Genomic DNA, 13,208 nt, shown 5'->3' with positions numbered 1-13,208 from the left:
TTCCAGATGTCTCGCCATCCTGGACTTTCTCCTCTGGATATTCTCCTCCATCGCAAGAATACAATAAGCCAGATGTGGCCTGAGGAGGGCAGAAAACCCTGAAACTATAACTTCTCATGCTTTAGAAATGGTGTTTCTGTCATTGCAGCCTAAGTTTGCATTAGCTTTTAAAACAGTAGCGTTATACTCATGGCTTTTATTGAACTTGTGGTCTAAAGCCTCGGGCCTTTTATTTTTCCCTAGGAAGTGCAGTCAAGCCATGTATTTCTCATCCTGTCCTTATGTAATTGATTTTTAAAAAAACTATGTGTAAGGATTTTCCTTTATGCTTTTTTGACTTTTATCATGTTGGTCCCCCAGAAGTGCATGATGGGACAGCTGAAAGAAAACCACAAGATTCTTGGCTGCTCTAGATGCTGAGAATCTGGAAAGGCTCTAGTGAATTACAATAGGAGTTCCACTCAATAAACCCCAAGCCCTATGGATATTAAAAACATAAAAACAAGCAAACCCAAAAGAAAGCCCCAAAAGCCTCTTGCTGCTGGGAGCTGCATTTTACCTTCAGTAATATCAAAATGAGAAGACAAGGAGGGAAAATACCTAAATCCTCAGTAATTGAGACCTCCTACTAGGACACTGCTTTTTAGTCCCAGAAACTTCCTGTCTTCCTGCACTTAGTAAGAGACCTAGTAGATGGTGACATATTTAAAATATGATGTTTCCCTGTTTTCTCTTCTCCAGACCAGTTAGTTAGTACATATTCAAGAGCTTCCGCCTTCCTCCATTAGCACATAAATTACCTTTTGCCCCCAGGCCATCTGGAACTTCAACAGCTTCCAACTACTAGTACCATGAAAGCTCCTGTCTCCTAGAAACAATTTTCTTTCCACTGGAGGAAGGGAGAGAAACATCTCTCTTTTCCAAATATCTAAATCATTGATAAAAGTAGCCTTTCCCTCCACAATTATGTGAGTTTCCATATCCACGGCCCCTTATTCCTTCCCTACACTTCCCTCTGTTCTCTTCATGATTTTATGGCTTGCTTCGCTCATTCCTGCCTCCTCCTTTTCTGAAGGATTGCATTTAGTTGGTGAGGCTTGTCTAGCAGGAGTATCCCAGGAAGATTGAGAAGCTCTTCTCCAACTCTGTTATTCAATTTTGTCAGATGATAAAGGGAGTACAATATCCAAGTTCCCTTGCATCTGGGCAAGATCACCTTTGTGGTACAATCCTTGCTGGGAGTTCCCTATGGGATCACGCTGTGGCTAGAATTCTGTAAACATCTCTAACTTCCTCTGCCTATCTAGGTTTTCTCACTGAGAGTGCTCCCACTTTATTTCATTTGCACAATCCGCATCTCAGACTGTACTTCTTGGTAGAACAAAGGCTTTGGAATCATAGCACTTCTTTAAAAAGTAAACATTGGGGCAGCCTGGGTGGCTCAGTGGTTTAGCGCCTTCTTCAGCCCAGGGCGTGATCCTGGAGACCCAGAATCAAGTCCCACGTCGGGCTCCCTGCATGGAGCCTGCTTTTCCCTCTGTCTGTGTCTCTGCCTCTCTCTCTCCCTTTCTCTCTCTCTCTCTGTGTGTGTCTCTCATGAATAAATAAATAGAATCCTAAAAAAAAAAAAAAAAGGTAAACATTGGAAGAGCAGATTCAATTTAATTCAACACTTTTACAGAGGATGATCTAAAAGGCTGAATTTCTTCATTAGACTAGAAGCTTTCTGAGGGCAAGGATGAGGTCTAATTGACATTTTCTCCCTAGCAGCTAGCTTTGTGCCACACTCAACATGCGTAGCAGAATATCTATTCTGTTATGAAGACACTGTGATGAACAAGATGTTGCCCCAATTAAAAATTAAGTTTAAGATTTTAGTGGAAAATAAATATGCCCCATTTCATTATAAATCAAGTTTGAGGGGCACCTGGCTCAGCGGTTGAGTTTCTGCCTTTGGCTCAGGGTGTGATCCTGGAGTCCTGGGATCATGCCCCTCATCGGGCTCCCTGCATGAAGCCTGCTTCTCCCTCTGCCTGTGTCTCTGCCTCTTTCTCTCTCTGTCTCTCTCATGAATAAATAAACAGAATCTTAAAAAAAAAAAAAAAGTTTGAATGTAGAAAGTACAGAAAAAGCCAAATGTAGAATATTATGGGGCATGGTGGAGCAAAAGAAAAATTTCAGTTGAAAGTCAGGTACATATTGGGGAATGAAGCTGAATGAAAGATGCAAATGATTGTATAGGAGAAGAGAAAATAATTCTTGTTAGCAATTATCAAGTAACTTCTAGATGCCATGCCTTGTACTAAGTTCTTTACATGTATTATTTCATTTTATGTTTACAGAATATCTACAGTGTAGAAATTATTTGTAGTTGTGTTTTACCAACGAGGTTTTGAGACATGAAGTAATGTCAGCCCACCCAGCTAAGTAATGGAGCCTAGATTTAAGCCCATTCCCTTAGGGAAGGATATTGCAAGAAGAAGAAATATGATAAATACAGATAAAGAATTAGAAAAGTAGTCTACCAAAATGGGTTTAAGAGGATAGAATAAGAAAGGCCTAGAAATTGAGATCAGATTATAGGAGACTTGGAATACCATGGCTAAGAAATTAGACTTTATTCTACAAACCATGGGGCAATATTGGAAGGAGATTTAATAGGAACATTGAATGATAATACTTAAGAAAATGACTTCAGAAGGAGGAGAAAAGATGAACAAGTGCCTCAGGTTCTTCAAAGGAATATGGCTACATCAACTAGTTTAATTGTATACACATTCCTTTCTGGTCTCCTTCTGTCTGGTTTTTCCTGGATCTGGTCATGTGGTTCTTAAATTTATAAATAATTTATAAATAATTTTAAATTTATAAATTTATAATAATTAATTATAAATAATTTTAAATGATTAGGAAGCTTGATTTCCCACAATTTTGATATTATGATATTCTCTAATTTGACTTTATTATCTGTGCTACTTTGTCTTCACCCTCTTCTAAAAATCCAAATGGCATCAATTTATTTATTTTGATAACCAATATAAAGCTTTCTTGAAAAATGGCAAATGAGTAATGCATTGCAGCACACTAAGGAAAACATTTTACTGATTCTCTTCCCCTATCTCCGTGGAAAGCTCATTTGAAATAACCTAGCAGTTGTACCTTGCTTCTGATCTGTCCTTTTCTAACATCCTCCAAGTAGCACTGTACCTCTGATTCTCTTTCCTCTTCCTCCTCCTTCTAGTCTTTTCAATCTAAGGTTTTCTGGCTCTGTTTTCCTCTTCATTCATTATCTAGAACCTTGGAGGAAAATACTGATGTAGGAAGGTGAAGAAGTCTCAAAAAGTTATAAACTTTGTCTCTATCTCTGTTTCTTTCCCTTTTGCTTGCTCTTACTTATTTTGCAATAAGTATTGCAGTATTTATAACCCACCTCTTCTTTCCATCAGAGATACTGGAAATTGGAGAGATTTGCTGTTGCAGAGGCACAGTTTCTACTGAGCTCCACATGACATGGTAAAAGGCTGAATGACACCATAATTTTTTAATATTTTAATTCTTTTGCTCCTAATTGAGGCTTTGCCATAGATGCCTTCACTTAGAACCACTACAATCTTGAATTTCTTGTTTTAGAAATTAAATATTGTTAAATTAAAGGGAACTAAAAATGTACCAAGTGAGACTTGATGCCTGCCATAAATACCTCCAAAGGAAGTATCTGCTTCTAATTTCCATGTATGGGAAGGACTTACACTGCATCTCAGATGGTTGTCAGATTGTCAATGACTGTGATAAGACTTTCTGTTCTCTGAGCTGAGAAGACTCAAGGAAATTGTAGTGGGGCAGCCTATTTCTTTGATGAGGAGGCCTATGGGGAAATTTATATTCATGTTCTGTGTCTTGCATTATTTAGCCAGCCACCTGATGTTTCTGTCATGTAGTAAATTCAGAAAATTACTATTTGCTGAAATTTCCACTGCTTCAATTTATGTTGAGGCGTAGCACAGTTGTTTCCTGAGTCTGGAGTATTTCTGATTACAAGAGACAGAGTCTGCCTATGTTTGATTTCAAGTCCATCTGGTCACATTTCTAACCTGCTTTATTTATTTATTTTTTTAATTTTGTCACTTAATGTATTGACCTGACTTTATGAGTCAGGAAAATAAATAAAGCCACAGTTAGCATTTATTTCTTATATAGGGAAATGGAGCTTGATTATCCAAATGGTGTGTGTGAGGCTAGAGAAGAAAATAGAGCCAGATCTTGGAAGACAATGCAAATGATCTTCTTGCCTAGGATTGAGTTTGCCATTATTTGTTTCCTCATGACCTTAGATCTTATTAATCAGCTTTATGAATTAAAAAGAACTGTACAGACTAATTTTCTGTAAGTTTGTTGCTTTATAGCTAATCAGCCTTAAACAGAATTTTGTTTATTCAGACAATTGTCTCTTGATTGCCTTAATCTAACACATGTAGCCAGTGTACAGCAAACCAAAATGAGCAGAACTCTTTAACTCTGGTATTTTTTTATTTGTAATTCTCAGAGTATATTGTTAATGTTTTGTTTTATTATTATTGGTTTTATTTTGTTAATATTTTTGTGGCCACAGACACACACACACACACACACACACACATACACACAGACACACACAACACAAGACACTTAGTTGAATTTTAAATTCAGATAAGCTGTGAATAAATTTTAGTTTAAGTATGTCCCAAGAATTTCAAGGGAGAATTAATACTAGAAAATTGTTCATATTTTATCCAAAATTCAAATTTTAGTGTTCTCTTTTTATTTGCCAAATATAATAACCTATTTACTGGGGGAATTATAATTTCAAGTAATTTTGTTCTTTTCAATAAGTTCATTTTAATAAATACATACATTTAGCTCTTTTGTAAATTTTTTATACAAATAAATTAACAAGTTTGAGAAAATCTAATTTTAAACTATATATTCTAGTTTGTGATTCTGACAATAAGATCAGTGTAAATAAAGCTCTTAAGAGACACATTGTAGTTATCTCTTTATCTGTGACTTCCATTAATTTGTGACATCAAAAAGAGAGGGACCACATTTCATTCTTTTTGTGTATATAATATTGGCACATAGAAGGAGTTCAACGAATATTTCTTGAATAGACTGCATAATTACAAAATAGTAGGTTGGCACAGCAACAAAAGTGTGTGTGTGTGTGTGTGTGTGTATGATTCAAGAGTGCCTAACATTGAATGAATGCTGTGTACTAACATTCTACTAAGAGTACAATGCCCAAAACTTAGTTGTTATCTTCTTTTTATAGAGAAACCTTTCACTGGAGAATGGTTCAAAACCAATCAAAGTCTATATGTAAGGGTGCATCAGCCAATTTATGTGTCACCTGGATACTGTATCCTCCTTCTAGAGATACCAGGAAGAGGATGAGTTAGTAGAAATTCTTCATACAGTCCATGTTGGTTTTCTCATACTTCTGTTATCATATCTTCGTTTATGAAAGTCAGTTTGTAATACAGTGAGTCATATAGATACAATGATAGCTCCTGTCCCATATGCTCTTTTAGAATTCTTCACTCTTCCATTGAAAAGCAGAATGTATGTCCCCTCTCCTTGACCCTATATAGGTCTCGACTAACAGCATATGACTTACGTGACAACCTGGGATTTTCCATGCAAATGTCATAAATATCTACCTTATGCTTTTGGGACCCTCGATCTTATGACCCAGACATCATGTTCATAAGCCTAATCAGCCTGTGGAGAGGCCCACATGGAGATGAACTTATGTCCCCAGCATACTGCCCTGTCTGCCTTCTTAGCTGACAACCAGTCCTAACTTGCTAGTTGTGTGAAGGAGTCATCTTGAAAGTACATCTTCCAGCCTCCAGTTGAGCATCCCCAGCTGGTACCATGTGACAAAGAAATGGGCCCTATCCAAATTGCAGATTCATGACAAAACAGATAATTGTATGTGTGTTTTTTTTTTTTTTTTAAGATTTTATTTATTCATGACAGACTCAGAGGAGAAAAGAGGCAGAGACACAGGCAGAGGGAGAAGCAGGCTCCATGCAGGGAGCCCGATGTGGGACTTGATCCCGGGTCTCCAGGATCACACCCTGGTCCGAAGGTGGTGCCAAACTGCTGAGCTACTGGGGCTGCCCAATAATTGTGTTTTAAGCCAATAAATTCTGCAGTAGTTTGTTATGTAGCAATAGATGACAAATAAAGATTTTGGCACCTAGAAGTAGACTGTTATAACACAAACTTAAAATATTTGACTTTGGCTTCAAGGCCAGATAGCAGAGAGAAGCTTCAAGGGCCTTCAATAGGTTCTTAGTAAAGCCTAAGAGCCTTGGGGAGAGAGTAAATGGAGGCATAAATAGCCCAAAGGAGACTGATAGTGGAAATTTGACAAAAGGAAACCTTTGGTATGTAGTGGCACAAATTTGGAAACTTGATAGCCTGTGGCGACTTGGAAAATAGGAAAGAAACTCTGATATAGTTGAAGATTTCCAAGAAGAATACAGAAAGTGGCACCTGACTTCATCTCACCGCTGGTGATAAATGAAAGAACAGAAAAGTTAGCTAAAGAATGAACTGTTGACTATAAACTCAGGACTTGGTGTGTTTGAAGAAAAAACTGTTTCTCACCTGGCCTTCCTACCCAACAAGTTCAAGTTCCAGTCAACAGGTTCTAAGTTAAGGAGGCCTTTAGGCCCAATGTTAAATCGAGGATGGGGCTGTAAAATTCTTTGATAAGACCTCAAAAATGTTTATATATTGTATTTCATAGACACTTTCTGATAGAAAATAGGCTCCTTAAGGACCTTCAGTATAATTTACAAATTCTCTCCTTTAACCAAGAAGACGTCTAAGAATTTTAAGGATCTTGCCCCATAAGAGGTTCTTAGGGAGCACTAGAAACTCAAAAAGATTTATGGGTTTACAGATAGATACTCATATAGGTTTTATGAATTGATACATAGGAAATCCACAATATTTTTTAAAGAATTATATCAGCTTGGTCTGAAAAGAGCAGAGACAGTATGGAATGAAGAGAAGCCTTTGTCTCTGAAATTTCTATGTGTAGGAGATAGGCAGAATTCTAACACAAGAAAAGAAAATATGACTCATAAGGCAGAACCAAGAAACCAGAGGGTATAGCCAGAAGGTATGAAGAATAACTCCTAAAGAGTTGGACTGAGTTCCAATCAAGGAACTGGTGACATGTACTTGGATGGATGTCAGAATTGCAAAGGACTCATAGCTGCAGCACACAGATTCTATGCTTATCCTATCATTATGTGTTGAGTATGGAAAGGGCAGATAAATTTCTATTTTAAGTTGCAGGTTTGGGGTTGAGAATCATGTACTTAAAAAGCTATTTCTGAGGATATTGTCCCTGAGGAGCTTGATCCACACCTGGGCTCTGACTTAGCTCATGAGATTTTGGACCTCTGGCCTAAGCCTAATGCCCTAAGATGAGACTGTGAGATTCTTTGGGGAAGAGAAGTGAGTGTGGGAAAACTAGAAATTGTGGCCAAATGGGAGACTGTGTCCTATTGCATTTTCTAGGGATAGCTACACATCTCTTGTATCATGTGCTGTTTTATAACCGTAGCACTCCATCATTAGAAATGGATCCCATGACCCTTCCACTTGAATTTAGGCTTTTGCAATGGACATGACCAATGAAGTACAAAGAAATTGCAACATCCAAGGATGAGTAGTATAGATACCATATTTTTGTGGGTTGCTTATTCATGGACATAACCACAATACTGTGCAGGGGTCTGTGTAGTCCATAGATAAAAGTGGGTTGGTTCTCTGGTATGGAGTCATGCCTTCCCAGTTGCTGCTGTTTGGAACAAAAACAAGTTAATTTCACCGAGCCCTTCTCAAATTGCAGATTCATAAGCAAAATAAAATATATGTTTTGTTTTAAGTCGCTAAATTTTGGGTTGGTTTGTTATGCAGCAATAGAAAAATAATACACCAGATTACAATTTTGATAAAGTCTGAGTGTTTCCAAGGTCTCCATAGCAACACATCTATCAAACATTTCTTAGAAGGAGGTCTGGTTGCATTTGGAAAAATGTTATATATTCATGTTTTAAATTCTTTTAATGTTTTGTATCACATGCAAAATTTTAAAAAAGTCACTTAGTGCCAAAAGGCTTTTTAAAACTAACATTTACTGCCTCTCTCTTCTCATCTAACTTCTCAGTTCAATGTCTTTCAGTGCTAAAATTGGGCACTAAAAAACTAATTGGTTAACACTGTGGTCTTACAGGGCAATCAGTTAGCCCACAACTTTTTAATTGTTTATTTTTCTCTGGCCTAGTTGGTTTAGTCAGTAGTGGATCCTACAGTCTTCAATCTGAAGGGCAGGTATGACTCTTGCTCTCCTGGAGCTGGAGTCTTTCAGTAAATGCTTTCATTTTATTCTTTTGTTTTCAGTATTGAATTTAAATGGCAACCTTGTGTCTGGGCTCATGAAGCCAGAGTTTCTCTTGTTCAATTACCCTTAAGCAGTGGTTTTCAAATATTAGCATATATCAAAATCACCTGTGAAGGCTCACAGATAAATGGACTTCACCTCCATAGCTTCTGATTCAGTAGGTCTGGAGTGAGCTGAAGAATTTGCACTCCTTATATGCTCCCAGATCTGAGGCCTGAAGACCACCTTTTGAGAAACACTGTTCTAGAGTATATAATGCTTTGGATTTGCACGGAGATGACTGAGACGTCACTGACTGCACAACATAGTGGTCTAACTTATAGTGCTTTTAGACAATCCTTCTGTTTCACCATCTCAAATAACTCCTGATCTCAGTAATACAGGTCACCTCTAATTCTTTATACTTTCTGGGATTCTTTCGGGAAAATCAGCAAAGTTCTATTTTGGCTTAGCCTTCTCTCCCTCTTTCTAGCCTAATACAGGATTATTGGAATGATTGGCATGCTCTCCATGAGATCATTTGTCATCTCTCTTCTCTCTCCCACCTATACTTCCCATCTTTACGTTCCTAGGATAGGGTTATTAATGACCTTATTTTCATGGGTGGTGAAGTCTGAGCATCTTTTCTTTTTCTTGCTATTTTGGGCTGTTATTTTGAAGGAAATACCAAAATTTTTTCTTTTTTAAAAGATTTTATTTATTTATTCATGAGAAACACACAGAGAGAGGCAGAGACATAGGCAGAGGGAGAAGCAGGCTCCATACAGGGGAAACTGATATGGGACTCAATCCCAGAATTCCAGGATCATGCTCTGAGCTGAAGGCAGATGCTCAACCACTGAGCCACCCAGGCAGCCACCCATAAAACTTTTTACATTATTTTGGTGGAGTGTTATTTTGAGTATAATAAAAATAAGCATTCTTGTTCCCATCATTTTAAAACAGATAAGTACGTCCATGAGGTTTTGGGTTTTTTTCTTTTCTAAAGGTTTTATTTATTTATTCATGATAGACAGAGAGAGAGAGAGAGAGAGAGAGAGAGGAGCAGAGACACAGGCAGACGGAGAAGCAGGCTCACTCCAGGAGCCTGACACGGGACTCAATCCCGGGACTCCAGGATCGCGCCCTGGGCCAAAGACAGGTGCCAAACCCCTTAGCCACCCAGGGATCCCCTTGTCCATGATGTTTTGATTCGCAAGAACTAGCAATAGTTTTAGTTTTAGAGGGCATTTTTGTGAGAACTGTATATTATTGAGGTAGCATCGTTTGCAAACCAGAAATCCATGGTATATAGTAACTTTTGGTTACTTCAGCCAATTGACCTGAACAAAGTAATTACAATTGCCTGAGAACTGGTTTGTATTTAAGAAGCACTTAGACTGCGCTGAAAAATTATAACGAAAATAGTGATCTTTACCCTTCTGTATTTTCACATCAATTTTTATCTTTTTTTTTGTCAGAATGTTTATTTGGTTAATTCTCATTAATTCCAAATTTCAAAATGTGAAATGCTTTCTTTAATATCGAGAACTGTGCTACCTAATGTGGTTGCCATTAACAATATATGACTATTTAAATTTTAATTAATTAAAATTTAGTTCTTGAGTCATATAACATTCACTTTTGTTTGTCACATGGCTAATGGCTACTGCAATAAACAGCTCAGATATAGAACATTTCCATCATTACAGAAAGTTCTTACAATATAAAGTCTCCTTTATTTACAGAAGGGGGGAGAAAGGAAAAGAAAGAATAACTTTGATTTTGAATGAAAACACTCTTTTGTCCATCTTATACATTTTACTCAGGAGCTTTTGTTTGAAAATATCAGTGTCTTCAGTATCTGTCCAAAATAGTCCAATACCACATTTTTGGCTTGATAGTGGTAATGTGAAAGATGGAAGTGATTTACTCCAAAGTGTTGGGTGGATTTGTGTTAAATCATTCACATGTTGTTAAGGTGGAGATATACTCCTGGGAATGGAGGCTCACCTCCCACCCCAGCCCACCCCACCCATTTCCCTACCTGGTTAGTGTCAGGAGGAGATGTGTTGAAAAGCTGAGCCACTGCAGGTGTGCCTTGTCAACTGGGACTCCAGCTCAGTTTCTCAGATCAACACAGTGTGTGGCTTATGTGCAAAGTGCCTGCTTTCAGCTGGGGAGTGTGTGCATCAAAGCTAAATGGTTGGTTCCAAGGCAGAGCAACATATTCATGGATTTGGCTGTATGTTTGTTGAACTTTGGATCCCAATTTAATTGTTTATTGATCAAATAAACATAGGCTATTTATTGGGTCTCAATGGGGAGCTATTATCCCAGGCAAAGAATGATAAATATGTTTGTATTTCTGTGACTAATTTTTAAAATGTTTTTAAAAAAGTACACTTAATCCTGCCAATGCAATTGAAATATTTCTAATAATTATTTGCTCAATAAAAATATATACATGCAAAAAAATTGCCTTATTGAAATATCACAAAAAATATTCTTTGGAAATCAACAGGGGGAAATGAAAGAGAGACAGAGAGAGATAATAAAAGTGTTGATTTAGGTGTCAGATACATGATTAACTATATTAATTATTTTATAAATTATACTAATGACATTTAATTGTCAGATATTTACATTTCCTTTTTCCAATTGTTTGGAAAAATGATCTTAGAGCATTATTTTAAAATAGCTGCAGCTCTTTTTTTAACCATAGAAAACAGCCTGGATGCTCAAATTATATTCCTTATCATTGAGTTTGTTGGAAAACTGATGATATTTAGTTGAACTTGTGAATGCCTGCTCTTAACCTAAGGCAAGGTTAGTTGTTAACCATGATGAATCATTGTTTGGGTAGAAACTGCTTTCCTGCTGGATATCTCTAAGAAGGTATATCCTTTCTCCTCTCACCCTACTCGCATTTGCTTATAGACACTCATTTCGGTGAGTGGGATGACCAGACTGCTTAGATTTAGGGTAAAATCAAACAGGCTGGTAAGACCCATTCACCATCAATTTGGAGTGTTATAATTATAATTGCAGGTAAGCTACAAATCAGCAAGATAAGTGTCATGACAGAATTAGCTCTATATCTCAGTGAGGATATATATTTTGTTTATAGAGCCCTGTAGTAATAGACAAATAACCAAAGTATAATAATGGTAATGATCATTAATGAATACTTGATTGATATATACTAGACACAGTGCCAGAGATTATATATATGATGTATTGTCCATACAACTTTCAGCAATTCTAGAGAATAAAGATTGTCATTACTATTTTGCAGGACAGAAAATTGAAATTCATTTTTAGCACCTTGCCCAATGTCTCAGCTAGAAAGTAATGGTATCCAGGACTGAAACTTGTCTGATTCTATAACCCGCTTTCTTAATCATTGTGCCAGGCATTCAATACAACTAATGGAATAGAATTTAGGGGTGTCAGGATTATGCATCCTGAACTACTGTTTGGGTTAGCAGTTAAACAGGTTGTAACAACATTAAGTTTTCAAGAAAAACAAATTTTCTAGGAAATACAGTATATCTTTATATTCCAAGCACCTATAGTGAGTGTTCAATGAGTATTTATTGAATTAATAAATTAAATATTTAGGGTCATTGTATAACTGTTATATCTTGGGGTATCCTGGAGGAAGTCTCTTTAGGCTGATGTATGAATATTTTTACTTGCCCAAGACACATAGCCTGGTGTATGTGTTTACTGTATAACTGAGAATTTCTCTGTGTGTATTTTATATATATGTATATATAAAATCTTCACTCATCTTGGCTATAAATTGGTGATTTTAGAGGTTTTTTGGAAGGCAAAGTAAATTGCACTAGAAGACCATTCTATCTCTAATTAGTAGAAACTACTAAATTTAGGGACTGATACTGTTGAATAAAAGCAAATCTATTGGTATGAGTCTACAGTAGCTATTTAAAATATCCTTATTGCCTCAGGATGATCTTTGGTTAAAATGCACATGTTAGAATCTTTTGAATCAAATCATGTATATCCATGATTAGTTAAAAACTCTTAAACCATTGACATATTTTAACTGTTACTTTGGATAGTATCTTAATTTCCTTTTGTTGCTTTAACCACTTACCATGAACTTAGTGGCTTAAAACAACATAAATTTATTATTTCATGGTTCTGGGGATCAGATGTCCAAAATGGATCTCACTGGGCTAAATCAAGGCATGTAAGGCTATGTTGATTTCTGGCGGCTTTAGGGAAAAACTATTTTCTTTTTCTAGTTTTTGGAGGTGCCCACATTCCTTGCCTCATTGCCTCCTTCCATCTTCAAAGCTAATAATGACCAGTGGAGTCTTTCTCAGATTGTATACTTGATATTGACTCTTCTGTCTCCCTCTTTCACTTTAAGGATCTTTGTGACTATTGGACCTATCTGGATAATCCAGGATAATCTCTCCAGCTTCAAGTTAGCTGATTAGTGAACTTAATTTCATCTTCTACCTTAATTTCTCTTTACCATGTAACATATCATATTCACATGTTCTAGGCATTGGGCACAGGCATCTATGGAGGGCTAGTATTCTGCATACCACAGGTAGAAGGAAGAGTATGGAGATATTAAGTAACAGATTTGCATGTAACTCTCAACTCTGTATCAGCTATTTGATCTTGGGCAAATTACTTAACTTTCCTTGAATTACAGGATGGGAATATCGAGTTAATAACCACTAGTACCAAGCATTGTAATGAAGATGCTATAAGTATCAGAATT

Source organism: Canis lupus, chromosome 14, assembly GCF_048164855.1.
Source record: "Canis lupus baileyi chromosome 14, mCanLup2.hap1, whole genome shotgun sequence".
Lineage (NCBI taxonomy): Eukaryota > Metazoa > Chordata > Mammalia > Carnivora > Canidae > Canis > Canis lupus.
The sequence above is the reverse complement of the archived record's forward strand: the minus strand, read 5'-3'. Positions refer to the sequence as shown.